General features: G+C 41.3%; 1 protein-coding gene across 4 annotated transcripts in view; it reads left to right on the forward strand.

Moving 5' to 3' along the window:
* LOC127567886 (BTB/POZ domain-containing protein 3) overlaps positions 1-26,429 on the forward strand; it is a 52,206-nt gene that overhangs the window by 953 nt on the left and 24,824 nt on the right. For 2 of the 4 annotated variants that reach the window (XM_052011056.1, XM_052011053.1), the window contains exon 1: positions 3,628-3,731. The exons of 1 other annotated variant lie outside the window; for it this stretch is intronic. The gene's annotated coding sequence lies outside the window, so the exon portion shown is untranslated. Of the gene's footprint in view, positions 1-3,615; positions 3,732-26,429 lie in introns of those variants that run through there. One more of the 4 variants, XM_052011057.1, reaches the window with a different exon arrangement.

Consider the following 26,429-nt stretch of genomic DNA (forward strand, 5'->3'; position numbering starts at 1 on the left):
AGCTCAGGACATCCAAAAAAGATTACGAAGAGCATTTTGAAGTTAGTGATTTAATAATCCGGGAAGTTCAGTGGCCTACTTCTGCACAGCATACCCCAAAATGATTAAAGAAAAACGATGATCCGATAATCAATGTTAACAATGCTGAATGATGTATTGAACAGACCACAGGGATAATTTTCCTGTTCAAAATAGTTTTGAGGTCTTTTGCCTGAGAAAACTTTAAGAAATCACTTAAACAGCTTATTATGACACATCACCAACAAAGTTCAAGTCCAGTTTATTGTTAATGCACACAGGTGCAATGAAAAACTTACTTGCAGCCGCATCACAGGCAGCTCGCATCAAATAAGCAACAGTCCCTCAGTGTGAGCCCAGAATATTGTGTCGAGATTAGTGCTATTAACTAAGCCATCAGCACTAATGGGGCTGATTCCCCCAGTTAGCCCTTGACTTGCTTTGTGTGTCTAGTGTATCTAGTGGTCAGAAGTGTTAAACGTGCCTTGTAAGGAACCAAGGGCTGAGCAAAGACATTAAATAGCATTACTTGAACAAAACTTGTTCAGTCCAGACCTGATGGACTGATTGACCAAATTCTTTGATGTATCATTCTATGATTCTATTACATGGTAAGTATTAATGAAGGGAACAATCAAAGTGAATTTTAACTAGCTCAGAAAAGCATGATATTCTTGGTGCAAATTGCACTGTTACAGTTCAGACTATCTCTGACACCTGTTCCAGTGTAAGTGAATTCCATCACTTTCTATAAGCAGGCTGGGTTACTCTTCGAAAGGAAACCCATGCCTTTTATTGTTGCCAAGGCCCAACCCCAAATTCTTTTAAATTGTTAAATAGGGAACATTTAAGTTTCCCTCTGTGTTTTATCCATTTGGAAGATAAAATAGTCATACGATAAGACCACTTTAAATTGGTTAAGCTGCTGTCCAAGTTTATTTACAAATAAAATGTTACATAGGCAAGATAATAAACCACATAATTTGAAATGATGGTATGTCATTTGTAGTTATTAAATTGTGCCAACTTTTAACTGCATACCTTTGGAAAACTTTAGCCCACTAAAATCTCTGTTGCACTTATTGACCAATCTCACTTGCTCATCATGATCCCTGACTCGGTTCTTAAAGTCTCCTTTTTCTAGCTAAGCATTTGATCATCCCTGAGATCTCATGTGACTCGGGTTTAAATTTTGATTGATAATTGATTTTCAACATCTTACTGCGTTGAAGGTGCAGAATTAAGACAAGTTGCTGTTATTTGGTGTTGGACCAGGAGCCCAGCTATTCAGGTCATCCACCTTCTTCAATGATTTGGACATTCCAACCCTTACTTAGTGTGGCCTGAAAGTGACACAAGACCCAATGATGTGAGAGATGCCTAATGCAAAATATTCTAGCATGTCTTTCAACAAAAACAACTTTCATTCATATAACACCTTTATCAAAGTAAGACATTCCTCAGCACTTCACTGGAATGTTATCAAACAAAATTTAACACCCAGCTACCTGAAGAAATACTGGGGCAGTTGACAAGAAACTTGATCCAGTAACTATGTTCTGATAATCAAAAAAAAATCTGCAGATGTTGAAAATCTGAAATAAATACAGCAAATACTAGGAGCACTCAACAAGTCAGTCAGCATCTGTCGAAGGAAAAACAGTTAACATTTCAGTTCAAAGACCCCCAGAACTGACCAAGAGAGGAAACAAGTTAGTCTTGCGTAGAGAAAACATGTTAGTCCCAAATCTAACTTGCCTCTCCTTGTCAGTTCTGGTAAGGAGTATTCAACCTGAAATGTTAACTCTCCCTAGATGCTGCCTAACCTGCTCAGTGTCTCTTGCATCTTCTGTTTGTATTTCAGATTTCCAGCATCTGTGATTGTGGTATTTTTATTTGCAATAGATTCTGAGGACTGTCTTAAAGAAGGAAAGAGAGGTAGAGAATTTCAGGAGGATACTCCAGAGATAAGAGCCCAAGCAGCTGAAGGCACAGTCACCATTGTTGGAGTGATTAGACTGAGGAGTACAAAACAGTCTGGACTGGGAGAAGAACAGAGACCTCAAAGGTTTTGGGGTTGGAGTTATGGAAATAAAATAGGGCAAGTCTGGGAAGAAAGCTAAAATAAGATTAAGATTTTGAAAACTGAAATTGTTCTATAGCAGACGCTAATGTAGATCAGTGAGAATGGAGATGTTAGTTGTGCAAGAGTTGGTGTGTTAGGACTCAGAAAGCAGAGTACTATGTAGGGTGGAAGATGCAAGGCAGGCCAAGAAAATAATATCAAAGCATTCCACAAGTTGGTTACGAAAAACGATTACCGTCAAAATAAAGACACCAGCACATCGGCACAATTGGGAGAGTGCAATAAATTTGATTTTGCAATGCTCTGAGTACAAATATTTAAAGTATCTCAAGTGAAGTAGTACAGTTAGTTCCAGGGTAAGAAGGGGAAAAGTCCACCAGTGAGGATCCTTTAGCTAACACATTACTGCTTCTGGAAAGTTGTTGTTAGCAGAGGCGAGAATAAAGTTAGGTGCCAATCAGAATAAAGCATTGAATCATAAAATGGTAACAGCAGCAAAGGAGCCCATTCAGATTTTCAAATCCATGCTGGTCCTGTGCAAGAGTGATAGGAACAAGCCCCATTCCTCTGCCCTTCACCTGTGGCCCTGTGAAATGTTTTTTATCTTTTGTCTTCCGATCCAAATCGCTTCTGAAAGCTCCAGTTCAAACTGTCTCCACCGGACTGAGAGGCAATGCACCTGCTGCTTTAAAATGTCTTTTGCTCACATTACCTTTAGTTCTTTAACCAAGCACCTTAAATCTGTGTTTTCTGGTTCTTTTGTTCTATTGGGAACACCTTCTCTCTCTCTCTAGACCCCTTATTATTTTGAACATTGTCTCCAAGGCCTTTACATTTTTCCCAAGGTGTAGTGACCAGGATTGAATTCAATATTCCATTTGTGGCAATGGCAGGGTTTTATTAATATTCATTATAACTTCCTCACTTTTGCACTCCATGCCTTTATGTATGAAGCCCAGGATCCTGTACACTGAATGTCCCTAGTGGTAACATAACCCATCAATCTTCCCTGTAGAATCTGAAACGTGTAGGATCGCCAAGGTGCTGGAGTGCAGGACATGCATATGGATCTTTATGCTGTATGACTCTTTGTGGGGGAAGGGAGGAAAGGAATTAGGATGGAGTGGGAGGGTGATATTGGCCTGAAATTTCCACTAAAATGTCAGCAGTTCCATGCAAGTTGCCAGCATTTATCTCCCGTAACTTCGCAGTAGTCCAGAGCTCCCATGTAAGCATGTATATGCAGAAATCCTGAATTTCTACACAGCTAATCACTATTAGTACCCTGACTGTTCTGTGCATGGAGCCCACAGGTAGAGTGGGAGTTTCTGCAGTTTCCTGCACTTTGGGTGGGTTGGCAGGGGGAGGGGAACTAAAAGGAGTATGTTCAAGGAAAATAAAACCATGACCAGGAATCTCCCACTGATCCTTGCTAATAAGTTATGTTTTTTTTTCCCTTTTCAACATATGAAACAGCCAAAAACCACCTTTTATTTTCATTTATTTTTTTTCAGGATTTGGGCTTTTATTGTAAGGGCAGTTTTTATTACCCATCCCTTCGAAATGAATGGTTTTTAGGCCATTTCAAAGTCAACCACGTTGGTGGGTCACGTATACACCAGACCAGGTAAGAAAGTTAGTGAACCAGGTGTGTTTTTATGCAGTGATTTTGTGGTCATCTTTACCACTGACTATTATTTACTCATTTAATTTAAATTCCAGATTATTAATGGGATTTAAGTTCCATTAGCTGCCATGGTGGATTTTAACTCTGTTCTCTGCATTGTTAGTCCAGGCCTCTGGTTTACTAGTCCAGTAATATAACTGCTGCACTTTCACCTAAAAATCACTATATCTTTTCTGGTTTCAGATGGTGAATTTCACATTATGTAAACCTTGCCAGTTTGGCTGAAGGATGCATAGATTTTATATTGCTAATACTGTGCCATCTTTTTCATGAACAAAATTTAAAAAGCAATTTTAAGAAGCGTTTTCGTCCGACACATTAACCATATTATAGGGCCCCTTTAAGGTGGATGGAAACATGTTTTCCTGCCATTTTAAGGGCTTCCTGTGTTTTACTTCTGTTGCAGTTAAGCGCCACGTGGTACCCTGGTGTGAGACAAAGGATGAATGACTAGTTAACAAGTACAGTATTCATGCCGTAATCAGTGTTATCACTGTCCATTTTTTCTGTTGACCAAGTCTTGGGAATGCTCTGTGATTTACTGTTGTAAGGTTTCATTTTGAAAACACTCCTGAATTACGAGCACAGAGGAATTGGTGTCTGAGAAACACTTTAAAGTCTGGAGTTCAGCACACAACTAGAAAGTAAATTTGAACTTTTCTGATCGCACTCCATTATTTAAGAATGTGAAGGAGAAACCATCGAAACTGCAGGCACGTCAGTTTGTCACTAGTTACTCAATTCTATCAGTAGCCACTGAGCATTGAAACATATATGGGCTGACCAGAAAAAGCTACAAGTTAATGATAAATTGAATATCACTACCTTATGACATTTCTCAAGAAGTTGCAAATAAAATAATACAGGAGTATAAATGGATTTTTACCTACAGTGTATATGTAACATCCAAACCATATTTACTAATCTTTTATTCCTGACTTGGAACTATCCATAAAAATCCCATGGGAATAGTTTTTCTGAGGTCTGTTTTTGTTGAAATATTAGGGGATCTTGAACCTGCATTTGAATATGTTTTAATATCTAAACACAGTCCCACAGAATCAACAACTCAAAAACATTTTGTTAGATTGTAATAACATTTCAGAAAGTTTGATGGATAGTTGATGATCGGCATAGCCTCAGTGGGCCAAAGGGCCTGTTTTCATGCTGTATGACTCTATAAAATGAGTTTCTTCCCCCAAACGAGAGTGGAATTTTGAATAAATGTTCTGCAAGAACATAAGAACTGAAGAAATACCAGCAGGAGGAGGCTACTTGAACCTTGCAGTTGTTCTGCCAACCAGTGAGGTGGTGGCTGATCCCAGTGATACTTTCATGCACTAACCCCACATTGGTTGATGCCTTATATATAAAGGCAGTGGATCTCTGTCTTGAATGTACTCAGTGACTGGGCATCCACAATCTTCTTTAGTAAAGAATTCCAAGGACTTGATGAGTTCCTCGCATTTTTAGCAGCACATAATTTAATGGGGCACATTGATGTAGTGCTGCTTTTGCTGCAGTAGTAATACAAAGGCCTGGTCTAGCTGATCATCTGGAGACGCGAGTCCAAATCCCACCGTGACCCTGACAGTTTAAATTCAATAAATTACATTTGGAATAAAACACTAGCACTGGTAATGGTGATTTTGGAACTGCCAGATTGTTGAAAAGTTCAGAATTTATTTTTTAAGAAGGGAATCTGTCTTCTTTGTCCATCCTGGCAAACTGCAATGTGGAAGACTCCTAACTGTCCTTGGAAGTGGCTGTCCTCCTTTCAATACCAATACCAATCTCAAAGGCAATTACTTATGGGTGGAAAAGCTGGCCTTGCCAGCAATGCTTACATAAAGAACGCATTATAGCATAGATTAATGAACTCAGAATCCTCCTAGAAACCCCAATGCTGTTCTTCTGGCACTTGGGAGGAATGTATGGAGAAAAACCCAGTGATTCTGGCTAGCTAAAAGCTGGTATTAGTGTTAACACCAGGGCATTTTAGCATGCTGGATGTCCAACTGGCTGCTAAATTGACAGGTGGATGGGAGTAATCAGGAATTGCATACTGCTCCTCCCAGCCCATGAGAAGTCACCTATTTTGCCAAGCTGTCAAACTCCCTCCTCAGACCTGTTGGCAATCCCAGAGTTCTGACCTCCCCCTCACATTCCATCATACCTTGACTTTAATTAGGCCCCTGTCTGCGTTTTATAGGCCTCTCTGTGGCCTTATTCCTGCTTCCTCCACTTTAAAGGGGTGGGAATGGGCTCATGTTAACTTCTTTAATGGTGGGACCAGGAGAAGGGAAGGGGGTGTTTTAAAAATAATAAAGAAAAACTAGATGCTGGAAATCTGAAATAAAAGGGGAAAATGCTGGTAAAACTCGGCAGGTCAGGCAGCTTCTGTTGAAAGAAAAATAGTCAACATTTCGGGTCTACAACCCCTCATTTAAAATGAAGACCTGATTTTGAGAGAATGCCTCTTAGTTGAAGTGACACAGGTCAATGCTAGCAGGTAGAATAACAATCTTGATGATTGTGTTTGTCTGATTAGTTTAATTTTCACAGGGCTAGATATTGGAACCCAGGAGAGATTGTTAAGTGACAACGTGGCAGCTGCAATGTTTTCTGACCTGACTAACACTGCACCGGATATTTGACCCGGAGGTTCCCGTTGTGCTTAGCACTGATGCAGACAATGCCTCAACAGCTTTTGTTGCAAGCCCGCATGTTTGTTTTAAATCCCATGTGGGAGGTATTGGAACATATTGTTCTGCCAGTGACACTCATTCACCACTCCCAGCAGAACAGTTTGCTTTATTTGTGATGTTTGCTCTGTTGCATTGCCACTAAAAGGGCCACCCACAACTTCTGCAAGCTGCTGCTCAAAACTCTAAAGGCACACATTTCACCCTCAATACCGCACCTAATCACTTCAGCCACAGTACAGCATTTGGAAGACCTCACAACACTCATGGGAGCTCTTTTCCTTCTTCATCCACTTCCTCAAGGACTTTCACGTCTCTCTAAGGATGTCAGAAGATGCCACCTGATCTCAGTATCTCTCTGTCAAACGTACACTACTTGCTTGTTGGAACTACCCTTTTAAGGTCTGTAATCCATGTTGTTTGGTTGCTTGACAAATAGTTGGCAGGTATTAGATATCAGACTCGTAGCAGTGCTCAAAACGCTATTTGCCACTTAAGGCAGTGTTTGACATTACAAACGTGACACCTTGATCTGTAAATGCCAACAATGCAAGCAGCATCTCCATAAATGGCACATGTTAAACATGCTGCAATGTTTTTTTCACCTGTGTCAAATATCTAAGCCTACATACATTAAGAACTACAGTGAAATAGTATAGAATTTAATTTTCTTTGGATTCTCTTTGAAGCCTATGGAAAAGTTATTAGGAAGCACAGCTCGCATAGCTGCTACCTTACAGCTCCAGCAAGCCAGGTTTAAACCTGACCCACCAGTGCTCTCTATTTGGAGTTTGCATGTTCTCTCTGTGACTGTGTGAGTTTCTTCTGGGTTTTTCAGTTTCCTCCCACATCCCAAAGAAGTGCAGGCAGTTAGTTAATAGGCCACTGTAAATTGCCCTCAGAGTGCAGGGGAGTGGTAGAATCTGGTTAATGGGAATGTGGGGAGAATAAAATTAATTAAGTGGGGGATTAGTGCAAATGGGTGCTTGATGATCAGTGCAGACTCCATGAGCCGAAGGCCTGTTTTCCATGCTGCATGACCCCTTTGCTCTATGATCACTACATTATTAGTTAGTGTTCTATAGCAACAGACAATCTGCGGGAGGAACTCAACGGGTGGAGCAGCATCTTTGAAAGGGAGAGGAATTGCTGACATTTTGGGTCGAAACCCTGCATCAGGACTGCATCAGCTCCTCCAGCAGATTGTTTGTTGCTCCAGATTCCAGCATCTGCAGTCTCTTGTGTCTCCAGTCAGTGTTCATCGATTAGCTCAAAACACTTTACCCGTGTGGTGTGGTAAGAATTTAGAATTTCGCAAATAGCAATTGGTACTCGATCGGTTAACTTTATTTCTGAAATTGATAGAATTTTGTTAATCAAGTGAGCTAAAGGATTTTGTTGCATGAGGTTAGGTGATAGATCAGTCATGATCTCATTGAATGGTGGAACAGGCTCGACAGGCTAAATGGCCTACTCTTGTTTCAATGTTCCTATCCAGATGGCAATTTATAGCAAACAAGCTTATAATTACCAGAGTCAGGCAGATAATCAGAGAGTACTTTTACATTTACTTCATGAATAAACTTAATAATGCTGTTTAAACCTATTGTCTGATGCTCTTTGTAAGTGATAACCAATACCCTGGTGGGTTTAAGGTAATCCAGTTGCAGGGTTTTGATGAATAATGTATTTCAGTTAAATTCCTCCTATTAATGGTGTCATTCCAACTTTTGATTTCATTACAGCCTTGTAATTAATTCTCTTGTAGGTTTTCATTTAGAAGACAAAAGTATCACAGTGATCACACAATGTTGCTGTAAGAACATAGTTCCATAGTTGTGTGTGTGTAGGACATGTTTTGTAATACCTCAGGAGGGCTCCCAAATCTGTGACACATAGAAGAACCAAGACAACAGGAACATAGGAAATCCCCAGCAACCTACACGCACGCACACACGCACACACACACACATACACACACATATTTCTGCAGATGGGCAAGAGATGGCTAATGGGGTAGGTGAGTGGCTGATGTGTGAAGTTGTGCACTCCTTCCTCTGCTTGTGCAGTGCCTCTGTGTGATCCCAGTGAACAGCCTTAAAGTTCTCAATACCATCCAAAATGCTCCATCTTCACTTTGAGCTGTTATGGCCCAGAGATTCCCAGGATACTCTTCAAGGAGACTTGGAGTACATAGAACATAACAGCACATTACAGGCCCTTTGGCCCACAATGTTGTGCCAACATGTTATCTTGCTCTAAGATCTATCTAACCCTTCCCTCCCCCATAGCCCTCCATTCCCCTATCATTCATGTGGCTATCTAAGAGTCTCTTAAATGTCCCTAATGTATCTGCCCCCACAACGTCTGCTGGCAGTGCATTCCACATATTCAGCACTCTCTGCGTAAAAAAAAACTTACCTCTGGCATTCCCCTTAATGCCTTCCTCCAATCACCTTAAAATTATGCCCCCTGGTGTTAGCTACTTTCGCCCTGGGAGAAAGTCTCTGACTGTCCACTTGATCTATGCCTTTTGTCATCTTGTACACCTCTATCAAGTCACCTCTCATCCTCCTCTCCAAAGAGAAAAGCCCTAGCTCACTCAACGTATTCTCATAACACATGCTCTCCAGTCCAGGCAGCATCCTGGTAAATCTCCTCTGCACCCTCTCTAAAGCTTCCACATCCTTCCTATAATGAGGTGACCAGAACTCAACACAGGTCTAACCAGAGTTCTATAGAGCTGCAACATTACCTCACGGCTCTTGAACTCAATACCCAACTAATGAAGGCCAACACACCATATGCCTTCTTAACAACCCTATCGACCTGCGCAGCAACCTTGAGGGATCTTTGGACATTGGCTCCAAGATCCTTCTGTTCCTCCACATTTAAAAGTCCTGCCATTAACCTTGTATTCTGTCTTCAAATTCAATCTTCCAAAGTGTATCACTTCACACTTTTCCAGGTTGAACTCCATCTGCCACTTCTCAGCCCAGCTCTACATCCTATCAATATCCTGTAGTAATCTACAGCAACCTTCTACACTATCCACAACACCACCAACCTTCATGTCATCAGCAAACTTAATAACCCACCCTTCCACATCCTCATCTAAGTCATTTATAAAAATCACAAAGAGCAGGGGTCCCAGAACAGATCCCTGTGGACCACCACTGGTCACTGACCTCCAGGCAGAATACTCCATCTACCACCACCATCTGCCTTATATGGGTGAGCCATTTCTGAATCCACACAGCCAAGGTACCCTGGATCCCATGCCTCCTGACTTTCTGAATGAGCCTTCCATGAGGAATCTTATCAAACGTCTTACTAATATCCATGTACACCACATCCACTGCTCTACCTTCATCAATGTGCTTTGTCACATCCTCAAAGAATTCAATCAGGCTCGTGACGCACGACCTGCCCCTCACAAAGCCATGCTGACTGTCCCTAATCAGCCTATGCTTCTCCAAATGCCTATAAATCCTGTCTCTAAGAACCTTCTCCAGTAATTTTCCCACCAGTGATGTAAGACACACTGGTCTGTAATTCCCAGGGTATCTCTACTCCCTTTCTTAAACAAAGGAACAACATTTGCCACTCTCCAATCATCTGGCACTACCCCTGTGGCCAGTGAGGATGCAAAGATCATCGCCAAAGGTACAACAATCTCTTCCCTTGCTTCCCGTAATAACCTTGGATATATCCCGTCCGGCCCTGGTGACTTTCTATCCTAATGTTTTTCAAAAGTTCCAGCACATCTCTTTTCTCATGTCGACATGCCCTAGCATATCAGACTGTCATACGCCGTCCTCACAAATGTAGATCCATAAATGTGTCCACCTTCCTCAAGAGTTTGGAATAGAATGTCTATTTTGGGAGTCTGATGTTGGGCAAGGGAATGACATGGCTTGCGCAGCATAGCTGACTGAAACTGTCTAGGGCCTCAATTCTGGGGACATTGGCCTGGTAGAGGATGCTGATATTTGTTTGCTTGGCCTTTCAGTTGATTTTGCACAGACAGTGCTGGTGGTATCTTTCCAATGTCTTGAGATGCTTGTTGCAGGTAGTCCAGGTCTCAGAAGCATATAGGTGGGCAGGGATCACTGCTGCCTGGCAGACCATGAGCTTGTACCAGCTCTGAGGTCCTGGTCTTCAATCACCCTAGTCATCATTCGACCAAAGGCTCTGTGCCCCATTGAAGGCAGAGAAAGAGTTTATTAATGTCGGCCTTCGTTGAGTGGTGGTTCCTGAGATATGGAAAGTGATCCATGTTTTCCAGGTCTCACCGTGAACCTTTATTGTTTGAGGCAGTGTAATGCTGCAGAGGCATGTTGGCAGACAACCTCGCTCTTGCAGATGTTGAGTGTAAGGCCATCCCCTCGTATGCTTTGACGAATGAGTTGAGCTCAGCCTCGTGGCATGAGCAAACATAAGTGTCGTCTGCGTTCTGCAGCTTGACTGTTGAGATTCAGTGACTTTAATTCTGAAGTATACACACTATAGACTGAACAGCTTCCCATTTAATTCTGAAGATAGTCTCTACTCCTAAGGATGTTGGAGTTGAGATGCAATGTTGCAGTGAATACGATTGGAGAGGCAATGATGCAACCTTGTTTGATGTGATAGGTTTTCATTGAAACTGGTTCTGTTGTGGACCTGTTGGATGGTATCATGGCTTGCATACTGTGATGGAAAGCACAGACATGCGCACTAGATGCCCTGTATATCACATGCTCAACTCACTCCTAAACAGTACTCACAGGACAGGCCACACCACACAGACAGCAACAGTTCATCATATGAAGATAGGCTCATCATATAAAATCTAACAGCGGATAGCCTGTACATGCTGGTCTTGCCACAACATCCACATCCTACTGATGAATAAAACAAAAGCAAGGGATTTCCTATAATTAGCTGGAGTTTTTTTTTGCCGAGCCTGCAGTATCCTTGACAACTCCAACTGCATTGGCAAATTGCAAGACCTTTTCTACACAGTCGTGTAAAGAAGCTCATTTTAATAACACTGACAACTGATGTTGGTTGTTAGGAATGCCATTTCAGAATGAAGGTCATTGAAATCTTCCAGTAGTTTGAGTTGATGATTGCTGTTCTCTGAGCGCAGAGATGGAGGAAGAAAAAGGAGAAAGGCACGCATTTCCATAGAACCCTCCTCAACCTCAGGAGCGCTCCACATTTTGAAGTACAGTCACTGTTGTACTGCGGGAAATGCAGCAAAGCCCCTACTAACTGTGATATTGACCAGATAATCACGCATGGTATGGTAGTGTAGCAATTAGCGTAACGCTTTACAGCACCAACGACCCAGGTTCAAATCCGGCCACTGTCTGTAAGGAGTTTGTACGTTCTCCCCATGCCTGCGTGGGTTTCCTCCGGGTGCTCCGGTTTCCTCCCACATTCCAAAAAAAGACGTACTGGTTTGGAATTTGTGGGCATGCTATGTTGGTGCCGGAAGCGTGGCGACACTTACAGGCTTCCCCCAGAACACTACGCAAAAAAGATGTATTTTACTGTGTGTTGTAATGTACATGTAACTAATAAAGATATCTTATCTTATTTCCAGTGATATTGACCCAGAGCCATATTGTCCATGGTACTAGCGACAGTTGCCCTATTTAAAAGAAATAATGTTTGTCCAAGTGAGGAGCCTGGGCCTTGATTTAAAGTCAATGTCTCTGTCAATACAGCACTTTCTCACAAGAGTGTCAGCACAGGATTTTTTTTTTGCTTAGAGTTCCAGGGTGAGAGTTAAACCTTCCGACTGAAAGGAAGGAGAGCTGCCCACTGAGCCACATTATTATTAGGATAACAAAATATATCTCCTAAATACAGATACCCTCATGCCATAATTTATTATAGATGCCATTAATAATAAATTATGACATGAGAGCATCTGTATTTAGGAGATACATTCTTTCACAGCAACAACACGTTAATTATGTCCTATTACTGGGGCTTTTACTTATCTCAATTACATCAGCACATCAGGTAAAATGGGCCAATTATCACTGCATCTACTTAAGGTGTACAGCCTTCCAAGTAGTTTCTACTTGATTGTGGTAATTACCTTAAATAAAAACAGAATGTGCTAGAAATACTGGGCAGGTCAGGCAGCATCTGTGGAGACAGAAACACGGTTAATGTTTCAGATTTTGAATTTTCATTCGAACTAGGAAAGGTTAAAAATTTAGCATATTTTAATTGTTGAGAAGGGGGCGGGATGCAGGGAGAACAAAGCGAATGTCTGTGATAGGGCAGTGACCAAGAGAGTCTGAATGACACAATTGGTAGTAGAAGCTTCACAGTCACTGTTGATATGTCAGGAAGAGATGTAAATTGAAGGAGGTGAATGAGATCGGAGGGGAAGAAAAGAACACGTTGAAACTGTGATTGATTTTAGTCTGGGAACTAATACTATTGTCCTAGTCAATAGATTACTAGAGTTTTTCCAACTGACTCACGAGCTGCACGTATGACAAATGAAGTAAAAATTCTTAAGTCCCAGTGAAATTGGTTATCATGGTTTGAGAGAATGGAGTTTATCATTGATGCTGAAAGGCTATATTCATAGATTGGGTCACTGAGTTACTGTTATACTATGTTCAAATGCCTAAGTTTGACTCAGGTACTTCTCAAAGTATATCTCATTATAAAACAAGGGGTGTTTCCCAACATGCATCTTACAATTGTTGTGGGAGTTAGATCCAAGTTAAAACTTGTCAGTGTATTTTTTTTCTAACTTTTCTCTCTTTCTCCCTCCTTCCCTGTCTGGGGCATCACGGCTATCCTTCCAGTTACCAAATTGGGAAAACTTCAAGGCCAGCTCGAAGTCCTAATGTTCTGTCAACCCAGTCCACTTTTGAAACTATTGATTCTCTCCACACATGAGTCTGTTGCTCTAGTGGTAAATTGCACGCTGTTTTATTTGCACCTTGGTTGTTGCATAATACCTTATGCTTGACCAGTGGTGCTGATTTCCTTTCTCATCTGGGTGGTGCCCGAAGGCTTATTGTTCTATAATTGTGGGAGTGTATATTGCTACTACTGTGAAAACCAGTGAGTTGCGGGTGCAGCCTCTTTTAGTAGCGGGTTAGGCAGCAAACAATGCAATTTGCTTAAGACAAGCCATATTTTTTTTTAAAAAAAGGGGTCTAAAACTAACATAACTCGTGACTCCTGCAAGATCCAACAGTAAAAGCAATGCAGCATCCCGAGCAAAATGCAGTGAGAGGAAAACAGCGGCATTACACAAATAATGTGCATAAATATCCCAGCCACTTTCAATGGTGTGATTGTTAGGAGGATTACCAAGCACCTCCATTCTGGCTAAGAATAGAGGTGTCAGTGTCTATATTCTGAGAGTGCCTGATGGACTTGTAGTCATCTCACACAAGCTCTTTCTTTAATTCATAGATGAGGTGAGGACATCACCAGGAAGCTCAGCATGTAGTAGTCATCCTTTTAAAAGACAGTGGAGAGGCACCTCAGTTCATGTTGTAAAGGCACTCCCACTGTCGTGCTAGGTTTTCAGGATTTGGGTACAGGGCAAGTGAAGCCGTGACCATATATTTCCAAATCAGGATGGGTGAGTGACCTGGAAGGAAAATTCCAGTTGGTGTTCACATGCACCTTCTCATTATAAAGCAAGGGATGTTTCTGAACTTGCATCCTATGTTTGTTGTAAGAGCTAGATCCAAGTTAAAACTTGTCAGTTTATTTTTTTTTCTCCAACTTTTCTCTCTTTCTCCATGCTCCCCCACCTCTGGAACATCACAGCTATCTATCCCACCAGTTACCAGGTTACTAAAAATTCAGGGCAAGTTCAAAGTCCTAGTGTTCCATCAACCAATCCACTTTTGAAACTATTGATTCTCTCCAAGCACAAATCTTTTGCTCTAGTGGCAAATAGCACATTATTTTATTTGGCTGTTGCTTGACCAATAGTGCTGATTTACTTTCTCATCTGGTTGGTGGCCATAGGCTCATTGTGCAAATCATCTTATATAATAATGGGAGTCTTTGTCCTTCAAAATGGTAGTGGTCGTAGGTTTGAAAAGTACAGTCAAAAAAGCCTTGGAAAAGAGCTGGGGTGCACCTTGTCGATGGGATGCCCTGCAGTCAGTGTACCGCTGGTGGTTGGAGTAAATACTTACAGTGGTGATGGGATGCCAATCAAGTGGGCTGCATTGTCTTGGATAGTATTAAGCTTCTTGTTTGTTGTTGCAATCATCCAGGCAAATGGAGAGTATTCCACCATAATCTTGACTGGTGCCTTGTAGACGATCCAAAAGCTTTGAATCAGCTGATGAGCCACTCACCACAGAATACCCAACCTCTTTTCAACAGTTGCTCAGTTTGACTTTTAAATACCATTTCTTGGGCTTTCTTCATACTAGGGTACAAGCACTTTATTGGCTGAAAGTTCAAAACTTCAGCTTATCTTTCACAATGCCATGAACAGATGTGATTTATGATTCTGTACCACTGTTTTAATTCAACCTTTACACTTTGCTAATTTCTTGTATATTTGTTGTTAGAGCAAAAATAACCATAATTTTACATCTTTTAAGATTTACTTACTTAATAGTCAAAAGGGACTTCTGTAATTTACACAGGGTCTTTTTGTGGTGATCATTTAGATAGAGGGTAAGTAGTAAAAATGGACTCTTTTTTTCTAAAATAAAACTTGCTTTTTACAAATTCACCTTTCAATGCCAATATATAGCATGAAGTTCATTGTGCATAAAATATCTGTTCAAATTCAGTTTGACATTTCAGAGAATTGCGCTGTGTTTTATAAGTGCGAAAACTTGCACAAATCCCAAACCCATCTACTCGCTGCTGTGTGAGAGCACACCTTTTTGTGAAAATTGTTCTTCTGCAGACTTTCTATAATATGTGAAATAACAGATGGCTGAGGGCAAAATACCGAGTTGCAAAAATGTCCTGTTGGGTTTGTACTTTTCCATACATCTGTGCATCAAACATATGTAAGCCCCATGCACAGGGGATCGTGTTCAGTACCACACTGTCCGTTTTGTAATGTGTCAGTGGAAAGCAATCATTATTTTAATGCCTAGAAAAATAGACACACCAGTTTCGGAAAGCTGTGTTTTGTACTTCTGGAAATAAATGATTAAAATAGCAATTATATCTCATCCTAGTCACTAAATTGCATAGGCACTCATTTCAAAACAATTCTTTCCCCTCCCAAATTAGATATACTGAATCAAACTGGAGATTTTCTAAATGTTGTTTTGTGTTTAAGATTACATTTAAAAATCAAAAGCAATTTCTTCTCTGGACAATCTTACAACGCAGTAAACTCAAGTAAACATGGAGCAACATTTACCTTGCACTTCTCAGAACTGGAGTGGAAGCAAGTCTTCCTCCTCCCCAGGGGAGTGCCTGAGAAGAAGAGAGGGAAGAAGATTCATAGATGTGCTAATGGTCAATTAGTTGGTGTTTGGCAATGGTACAATGATATCATCAATGTGTTACATATTCAAGACCACTTTAATTTGTTTTTTTTATGGGGACTTCAATAATTTGCTTATCTAATCTGAGGTTTTTTATATTTTATGGAAGTAGGTATGTAGTGGTGGGGAATTAATAATGGAAAAGGAGATGGCAGATGAATTAAACATGGTATTTTGCATCAATCATCACTTTGCAGGATACAAGTAACAACAAAATAGATAAAGTGGAGAATAGGAAGGGAGGGAGAAACTCAGAAAAATTACATTCAGCATAGAAATGTTACCAAGCAAATTGTTAGAGTTGTTTGCTGATATGTTCCTGAGTCCTCATGAACTTCATCTCAAAGTCTTAAATGAAGTGGCAAGTTAATGCTGCTTTGGTCTTGGTTTTCCAACATTACCAAGATTCAGGAAAGTTTCCATTTTGTTTGTTTCCACAAAGGGTGGTTTGTATGTGGAATGAGCTGCCAGAGGAAGTAGTCGAGGCAAGTAGAGTAACAACTTTTAAAAGACAGTTGGACAGGTACATGGATTGGAAAGGTTTAGAAGGTTATGGGCCAAATGTTGGCAAATGGGATTAGCTTGGATGGGGCACCTTGGTTGGCATAGACCAGTTGAGCCAAAGAGCCTGTTTCTGTGCTGTATAACTCTATGACTATGTGATTGCAAATTGCCATGTGTGACTCCATCATTGAAAAAGAGAGAGAGAGATAGAAAGCGATAAACTTTGGGCCAGTTAGCTTAGCATCAGGGAGGCTATTCTTAAGTCTTCTCAGACCTTGAGATGAAGTCCATCAGGACCCAAGGACACATCAGCCCACAGCACCAACAATTTGCTGAGTACCATTTTGTTGCCAATTGTAATTTTCCCAAGTTTCTCCCTCCCTTCCAATTCCCCATTTGTATCTATTTTATGATGTTACTTGTATCCTGCGTAGTGACACATAGAAAAATTGAAGGTAATCAGATAAAGCCACCATGGTTTTGTGAAAGGGAAATCATGTTTAACCAGTTTATTGTAGTCCTTTCAAAAAGTAACAAGTACTGCAGATAAAGGGCAACCAATGGATATACTATACTTAGATTTCCAGAAGACATTTGATATGGCACTGTTTCAAAGGTTATTCCAGAAAATAAAGGCTGATAAGGTTGGAAATAACATAACGGCCAGGTAACAGAAAATGGTCATAACTGGGTCTTTTTCTGGTTGGCAAAATGTAACGTGTGCTATGGCATAGGAATCAATGCTGGAACCTCAACCTTTTACAATTTACATGAATGACCTGGATGAAGACACTAATGGTATGGTTGCAAAATTGGCTGACGATTGGTAGGGAAGTAAGTTGTAAAGAGAAATATGTATATGTATGTATATGTAAATGTGTATATTTGTGTGTGTATATAAATGTATATGTGTATATATAAATGTGTAGAGGAATGTACTGTATGTATATATGTTAATTAAGTAGGCAAAGATACAGCAAATAATTAAGTAGAAAAATGTGAAATTGTCCTTTGGCAGATAATCTTTTTTAGAAAATCATACAGTATATAAATGGTGCGAGATTACAAAGTTCTAAGAAACAGAGGTAAGTGGATATGCTAATATGATTCACAAAAGTCAAGTAGGTGAGTACAGCAAGTAATTAGGAAACTTAACAGAATGTTATCATGTATTGCAAGGGGAATTAAATTTGAAAGTTATGTAGGGCATTGGGGAGATCACTCCTGGAGTACTGTGAACAGTACTGGTCTCCTTATTTAAGGAAGGATGTTAATACAGTGGAAGCTGTTCAGAGAAGGTTCACTAGACTAATACGTGAAAGGGGCGAGTTGTCCTATGAAGAAATGTTGAATAGGCTAGGCTTGTACTTACTGGAGTTTAGAAGAGTGAGAAGAGACAACATGTGAGATCCTGAGTGTGCTCAACAAGGTAATGTGGAGAGGATGTTTACTCTTGAATGAGAATCTAGAATGGGGGATGGGGTTACTGTTTAAAAGGGGTTGCCCATTTAAGACAGATGACATTAAATGTATTCTCTCAGAGGGTTGTGAGTCTTTGCAATTCTTCATCGAAGTGCAGTGGAGCAATTTTTAAATATTTTTAAAGCAGAGGTAGTTAGATTCTCGACAAGCAAAGGACTGCAGGTAGGTGGGATGCGGATTTGAGGTCATAATCAGATTAGCTATGACCTTATCAAATGGCAAAGCAGGCTTGAGGAGTCAGATGGCCTACTCCTGCTCCTAATTTGTATACTTGTATGTGGAGGAGCACAGGGGAATGTGAGAGTGTATTTTTTTTAAAGAAGGGCTGAGTTGACACCAGGTGAGAAAACATTTTGGTTACATTTATATGTTACTTTATTCCAATAGAGACAAAATGGGCAAAATTTTGATCTTAACCAGAGGTACATGATGAGCTTACTCTTATAAATAACAGCATGAGCTTGTATGCTCCATTAAAGGTATTAGAAAATTCCAAGACGCATCACAGCATTGATATAACAGGCACAAAAGTCATTATTAGGCAGGTTATAAAAAGCTTTGCCAAACAGGTAGGTTTTCAAAAATAGTGAGAAAGCTAAAGATGCAGACAGGTTTAGGGAGGGAATTCTGGATGTTGGAATCTTGGCAGCTGAAGGCAATGGCTGTCAGTTGTAGGACTGGAAGGAGGAGTTAGGAAGGGATATGGAGATGCTTGTAAAGAAGGGTAGGAAGCCTGATATCTGTATACTGCTGCAATAACTTAGGACACAATACTTTTAACCAATCTGTGGACTCTATTTCACAAAAGCACATATTCTCCAGGACCAGAGGAGATTTTCTATCTTTCCTGTCTACTTTTTTTTGATTTTTCCCTGATGTTTTTTTTAAATGTGCCACTTGTCAATCTACAGAGATCTGATGAAATCTAAGAATCACTCCAACCAGAAAATCTCCTCTGGTCCTGGAGAATGTGTGCCTTTGCCAAATAGAGTCCAGAGAAGGTTCACTAGACTAATATGTGAAATGGGTGAGTTGTCCTGTGAGGAAATGTTGAATAGGCTGGGCTTATTTACTGGAGTTCAGAAGAGTGAGAAGAGAATTGAAGAAATGTGCAAGATCCTGAGGGTGCTCGACAGGGATCGAATTGGACTGAAGCTGCAGTTTGTACTGTGTACAAGATGAACAGGAACAATTCACCAAGACAAGCGAGTGGAAGTACCACCAACTCCTCGATCCATTAGTCACACATCACCTGGACTTGGGCATAGATCAGACATTATTTGATATTCAAATGCTTGCCAGATGTCTGACCTAGGGTGCCAGTCTTTTATATCATACGCAAACTGTTCTGCACAGACTGGTTTATTCAAGAACATTGACTGAAAGTGCAGCAGTAGGGAAATTCAGGAACATAAAAGCTGCATGAACAGGTCATTTGTGTCAGCTATGGGTAGCACTGTAGCCTTAAATCAGAAGGCTGGGTCGAGTCTCACTGCAGAGACTTGATCACAAAGATCCAGGCTGACACTCCAGTGCTGTACTGCTATCTTCTTGGAGGTGCTGTTTTATAGACAAATCAATAAAATGAGGCCCTAACTGCCCTTCAGGATATCTGTGAGATGTGGGGATCTGCTTGAGTATTAAATTGAAACCCCACTTGGCCACAGCCAATCCACATCCAGCCAAGCCTAAGAATTTGTAATATTTTTGATACCCAACCTGCCTCAAACATGGCACATTTAGTCAGGTCTAGTCATAGGTTGTACCAGGTCCTGTAGAGAAGTGGAGTTCCCTAGCTCTGCTAGCCAACATCTACCCCTCAGATAACATTACAAAAAGCAAATGATCTGGTCATTATCACTTTGTTGTTTGTTGGCATTTGAATTACATGATATCTTTCTTTGCAACAATAATGAAACTTCAAAAATGTTCACATTGGCCATAAGACCCTTTGGGAGGAAAGGAATCATCAATGTTTCAGATTGAGACCTGCATCAGGACTTATGGAACAGAGTGTCTGTTTCAGGAGTCTGGTGTTGGGCATACAAATGACATAGCTTTCTCCAATGTAGCCAGCTGAATATAACTAGGGCAGCATTATATGTTGGCCTGGGAGAGGCTAATATTTGTTTGCTTATCCCTCAAGTAGGTTTGAAGGATTTTACTGAGACAGCATTGGTGGCACCTTTCCAGTGCCTTGAGATACCTGTGGTGGGTAGTCCAGGTCTCAGAAGCATAGAGGACAGGGATCACTGCTGACTGGTACACCACGAGCTTTCTGCCAGGTCGGGGGTCTTGATCTTCAAACACCCATTTCCTCAATTGACTAGCAAGGACAGTGAGTTTCATCATTGATGTCTGTCTTCACTTTGCACCATTACAACTGAGGTAACACTTTAAAGAGTGCTACATAAATGCAAGTTCTTTCTGTTTTGAACTCTGTGCCACTGTCACTCTCCCTTTTGAGCCTTTTAACAAATAGAGACTGGTTTATCTGATATTTAATAACTGGAATCATACCAGCTTTTCCGGCATTTCTGTGTATGTTTGAGGTTCACCGACACATGCTTGACAAAACAAATTACACATCAATTTATCAAACACTCCACTACATTTCCATCTTGTTCAGGGTCACCCTTTATTTATTACCATGAATGAATCGTGCAGTTTCTATTTATTATTCAAAACTCAACAAACTTGATTCTGAAGGCACCTTCCCATAAGAATCTAAATGTCAGGGCAAGTTTTTATACGGTGCTTGATACTCTGTGCGGGAGATAAGCATGGTCTACAGGTCATTGAGCAACTAATCCTTTTTACTACCCTGCTCACCTGAGGCTAGCATCAAATGGATCAAAGCATTTCCCCTGGCATTGTTGCCAAACTATCTGCAACTATAGAACTGAGAAGCAAGGAGGTTACGTTAAACGTGTATTGAGCCATGGTTAGACCACACTTAGAATTCCATGCACAGTTCTGTTCTCCTTACTATAGGAATGATATAACAGCATTGGAAAAGGTTGAAAAAAACAAAAATTCTCAAGAATGATACCATCCTGTAGAAGTTATAATGAAGCAGACCATTCAGCCCATCAGGTCCATGTTAGCTCAGTCTCATTAGTCCCATTTCCCTGCAGCTTACTATTTCTTATACATGCCCATCAACTTCCATTTCATTCTTTTTGCCAGTAACATACACTGGGGTAATTTAACCTACCTGGTTTTCTCCAACATAGCCAGCTGAATATAACTAGGGCAGCATAATAGGTTGGTAGGTTAAGCCTAATAACCTACCAGAATATTTTTGGAATGTGGGAAGCTGAAGCACTGGAACAAAGCCTACACAGTCACACAGAGAATGTGCAAGCTCTACACAGACAGCACCCGAGGTCAGGATCAATCCTCGTTCCCTGGAGACGTGAGGTGTTGCTGTCAAAGAGGACTGAGCAGACTGGGGCCCTTTCCTTCAGGGGTGACCTGAAACAGATCTTAAAGTTTATGCAAGAATTTTCCTTCTGAAGATGAAGTTAAGAATTGCAGTCGCTAATTGGAAAGTCTGGGGGAAACAGACAAATGTAGCCAGACAGTGGTTAGAATTTGGAACCCTCTACATGAAGGAGCAGCTGAGGCAAACCACGTGGATACATCTGAGGGGAAGCTGGATTAAGATGCGAGTAGAAGGATATGCTGATGGGATTTGATGAGGGATAAGAAGGAGACTGTCACATGACTTAATCAGGCCAAAGTGGCTTGTTTCTGCGCTGTCAGCTCAGAATAACCAGTCCATGCCCTCTCTAAAAGAGCTTGACCTGACCACATGTTTCAGCCAGTGTCTGCAGTCATATTACGGAGTTTGTCAGATAAAGAGGAAATGTCCCAGTTCTACCTATCCTGACACATGTAATCACCTTGCAATGTGTCAGGAATCATGTGAGGTATCTCTTCCTCCCTTTAGCTCTTTTGCCAAGGCAGCTCAGGATTCACTTGACCCTGCAGTTTTTCCATCTGTTTGGATTCATCCGTTAAACAGCAGGTACACCCAGCTGTGGTTGTGGTGCTGGGATATCAATTGTCAGACTATCCATGAGTACCAGTGCCTTCCCAAGATGTATACTCTTTATATTGAAATTCCTTCCCAACTAAAACAGTTGGTCTATTGGTGCTTTGGCACCCCTCAGCCCTTCTGAGGAGAACATGTATTCCTTATCATTCTCTTCTAGGGATTCTTAAAATTTCACCCCAGTTGTTCTGGGTATTGGTTTGCATTTCCTTTTATACAACAGCTGCCTGTTTTTAGCTTTATTTAATATCAGTCAATATCAGTATATTTTCAGTTAATATCTGTATATTTTATTCCAGTTTAACTGTTACCACTTGTTTGGATTCTGAATTCTTCCCAATGCTTTTAACCTGTGTTGTGTGAAATCGTTCTTTTCTGTCTTAAGGATCAAGGACTCTGAACAGAAGCTTTGTAGACCAAAACTAGTTTAATCACAAAGGCAAACATAGGACAGAAGGGATGGGAACAGACACACGCTCACTCACACACAGGATACCGCGAACATGAGAGGGGAATTGCAACTGGGGTAAAACACACAAACACACACACACACACACACACACACAATAACAATGTACAAATTCAGGATATAACACTTCAATGCCTGTCCTACACTAGCCTTGGCCCTTAATACTACCCGGAGTCTGAGTGGAATGCTTCCAGACCATGTGGTGATGCATTCTTACCAGTGATCTCTGCAGCGTTGTCTCACTACTCCTGGGGTCATCAAAGGAGGAAGGGCTAGTGGATGCAGCCCTTTTTATGGTGCTAGGAGGCTGGGTGGAGCCTCACTGTTGTGATTTAAATGAGCCAATGGTGTGGGAGTCAAAGACAAAGGTTCCTGCCACAGCCAATGGTCAGGCAGGTTCAAAGACAAAGGGTACTGGTCAGGCAAGTTCAGAAGCAAAAGGTACTCCCACACCTGAGGGGTGGGTGGAGCCGCACCTTGATTGACAGTAGTATCACTTACAATCAGAGGAGCAATGCTGTCCTCCGGTCAACAGGGGTCATTGTCGTTACTGTCACGTGACAGCCATGTGGATTTCTCACAACAACCTGGAATTCCCTTGTTTAAACCTCTCATTCTCCACCTTTTAAATCTCTTTGATCACCTGTCCTTGTATAACTTAATGGGGTGCAGTAGCAGCTCAGGTTTGATGACACTCCTGTAAAGTCCCATGGGACTTTTTACTGGCACTGGTGGTTCTAAGTGCTGTGTTGTTTACTTATTCTTACCACAATAGCAACTTCTGTGGACACTGCTTACCAACCTTGTGCATTTCGAATGGAGGAGAATTCTACAAGCCATCGTTCACTTCCATTGTAAACTTTCCGCTGAATTCACAGTCGCCCAACACCCATCATTAGAGGTAGAGCTTCATCCCACAGTTTCCTCTGAGGCCTTGCATCCTGTGGTATCAGCCACCCTCCAACACTGTGCCTTCAGTCACTTTCACCCATCTGACCACCAACTCCTACCCAGTCACAACACCGCAATGCTCTCAGATGCTTAGCTGTGTTGAGCATGATCCACCAAGTAAGCAAAACAAAAGCTGTGATCTCCTATAATAAGACATTTGTTTTCTTTGACCCTAATTAAACTATATGTTTTAAGAGGGTTTGATGGGGTCAATACTGAAAGGTTGCACCTCCTTGGGCAGAAGGTCTTGAACCAGGAGCTATGGTCTCTGGATAAGTGATCACTACTTAGGGTTGCAAAAATAGAATCTTGTTTTTAATTAGACAGCAAGTGTTCCTTGCCATTTGCCCAGCTGTTAGCTTGCAGATAAATGAATGGAAGCCAGTTTCCGAAATTGTCTTTCTTTACCTTCTGAATCCAAGTCTTTTAGCACAGATTATAAAATAAAAGCTTATACAGTCGAACTATAAAGAGACCACTTGAATTGTATGGTATACCCGTACACTGTGGGCAATCTAGGTGTAGGACTTTGTAATGTGTATAAATTCTACATAGCGTCAGATCCCTGGCTGGTTAGCTGACTAAAGTGCAGGGACCTGAGTCCATCTGTGTGGAAGTCAAAACTATCTGCTTGTGGTGGGAATGAATGAAATTGTGTTCTCATCCAGACCATATGCTGTGTGGAATTACACATAATGAGCTCCGTGGAAGCCATAGTCATTCAGAACAACTCGTTTGTGATAGTCTTTATGCTCCATGCAGATCTTCTATTTTACCTGTCCCATATCAAGTGTTTAATTAAATCTCTCCATTCTCATTTCTCACATCTGATTTCCTTTAAAAAGCATCTAATTTTCCTCAGCAACTTCTTGTGGTAGAGAATTTCACATTCAGATCAGACCGTAAGACACAGGAGCAGAATTAGGCCATTTGGCCCATCGCCTGCTTCACCATTTGATCATGGCTGATTTACTTTTCCCTCCTGCCTTCACCTCGTAACCTTTGACGCCCTTACCAATCAAGAACCTATCAATCTCCGCTTTAAATATACCCAATGACTTGGCCTCCACAGCTGCCTATGGCAGTGAATTCCGCAGATTCACCACCCTCTGGCTAAAGAAATTCCTCTTCATCTCTGTTCCAAAGGGACATCCTTTTATTCTGATGCTGTGCCCTCTGGTCCGAGACTCTCCCACTACTGGAAACATCCTCTCCACATCCACTCTATCCAGACCTTTCAGTATTTGGTCGGTTTCAATGAGATCCCCCCACATCCTTCTAAACTCCAGTGAGTACAGGCTCAGAGCCATCAACTGCTCCTCATACATTAACCCTTTCATTCCTGGGATCATTCTTGTAAACCTCCTCTGGACCCTCTCCAATGCCAGCACATCCTTCCTTCGATATGGGGCCCAAAATTGCTCACAATACTCCAAATGTGGTCTGACCAACGCCTTAAAGCCTCAGCATTACATCCTTGCTTTTATATTCTAGCCCTCTCAAAATGGATGCTAACATTGCATTTGCCTTCCTTACTATCGACTCAACCTGCAAGTTAACCTTTAGGGAATCCTGCACTAGGACTCCCAAGTCCCTTTGCACCTCTGATTTCTGAATTTGCTCCCCATTGAGAAAATAGTCTATGCCTTTATCCCTTCTGCCAAAGTGCATGATGATACACTTCCCTACACTGTATTCCATCTGCCACTTCTTTGCCCATTCTCCCAACCTGTCCAAGTCCTTCTGCAGACTCCCTGCTTCCTCAACACTACCTGCTCTCCACCTATCTTTGTATCATCCGCAAACTTGGCCACAAAGCCATCAATTCCGTCATTCAGATCATTAACATATAACGTGAAAAGTAGCGGACCCAACACTGACCCCTGCAGAACACCACTGGTCACCGGTAGCCAATCTGAAAAGGCCCCCTTTATGCCCACTCATCACCTTCTGCCAGTCAGCCAATCTTCTGTCCATGCCTGTACCTTTCCTGTAATACCATGGCTCCTATCTTGTTTAGCAGCCTCATCGTCTAAGTAAAGACATTTCAACTTCTTTCTTCATTGATTTAGTAATATTTTGATAGCTGAATATTGTTTAAGGTGCTTTATCAAGATATTAATTCCTTGTAAATTATTTTCCATCATAAGGCTTTGTCCTTGAATATTATTTTGTTAAATATAACCATGCCTTCTTTGAAATTTCTGTTGGGTAACTCACTCTTTGATCCAAATTGCTGTCTTTTTCTGTCCTTTCCAAAGTGACTAGCTGATATTTGGTTATATTGGACCACAGTTGAAAATGTAGTGTAGGGGTCTCTTGACTCACAGCTGTTACCATGTGTAGAAGGACATGATGTCGGTGCAGCCATTCATTGTAGTGAATGGAACTTGTAGCCTGTAGTGCAGAAGTTTGTAGATGCAGAATAGAAGGGCATGGTCCAAAAGAACCTTGCATCAGGTGCAAGTGCAGGAAGTTCTCCAGACTTCACTTTCGCAATATGTTTATGAGGTTATTTGTAGGATTTCAGCTGCAATGAAAAACGAACTTCAATGACCATGCCAGAGTTGTCATGGTAAGAATCTCAACTCTCATCTGAACTCCTGTCTCCTCAAATCTCCACTAGCTGCAGCCTCACTAGCCTTTCCTGCTTAATATCAGAATCCGACAGTCACTGTGCACACATTCTGCACTTGTCTCACCAGCTTTGTAATCCTGTGACCACCCACTTACCTAAGCGAACAAGATGAGCTCTTTCTCTGAATATCGCATAGGATTACCATTAACAGCCTCCATTCTTTCTTTCAGGAGAAGGTTGTGTGCAAATCATGGCAGTGGACAGCAAATAGAGAAGACCAAGGTTTCCTGTGCACCTTTTTCCCCGGAGAAGACCTGTTAGTCCCCATGACTCAGGAGAGCAGTAACACAAGCAAGATCATCACACACAGGGTTACATAT

This window comes from Pristis pectinata, chromosome 3, assembly GCF_009764475.1.
Source record: "Pristis pectinata isolate sPriPec2 chromosome 3, sPriPec2.1.pri, whole genome shotgun sequence".
NCBI lineage: Eukaryota > Metazoa > Chordata > Chondrichthyes > Rhinopristiformes > Pristidae > Pristis > Pristis pectinata.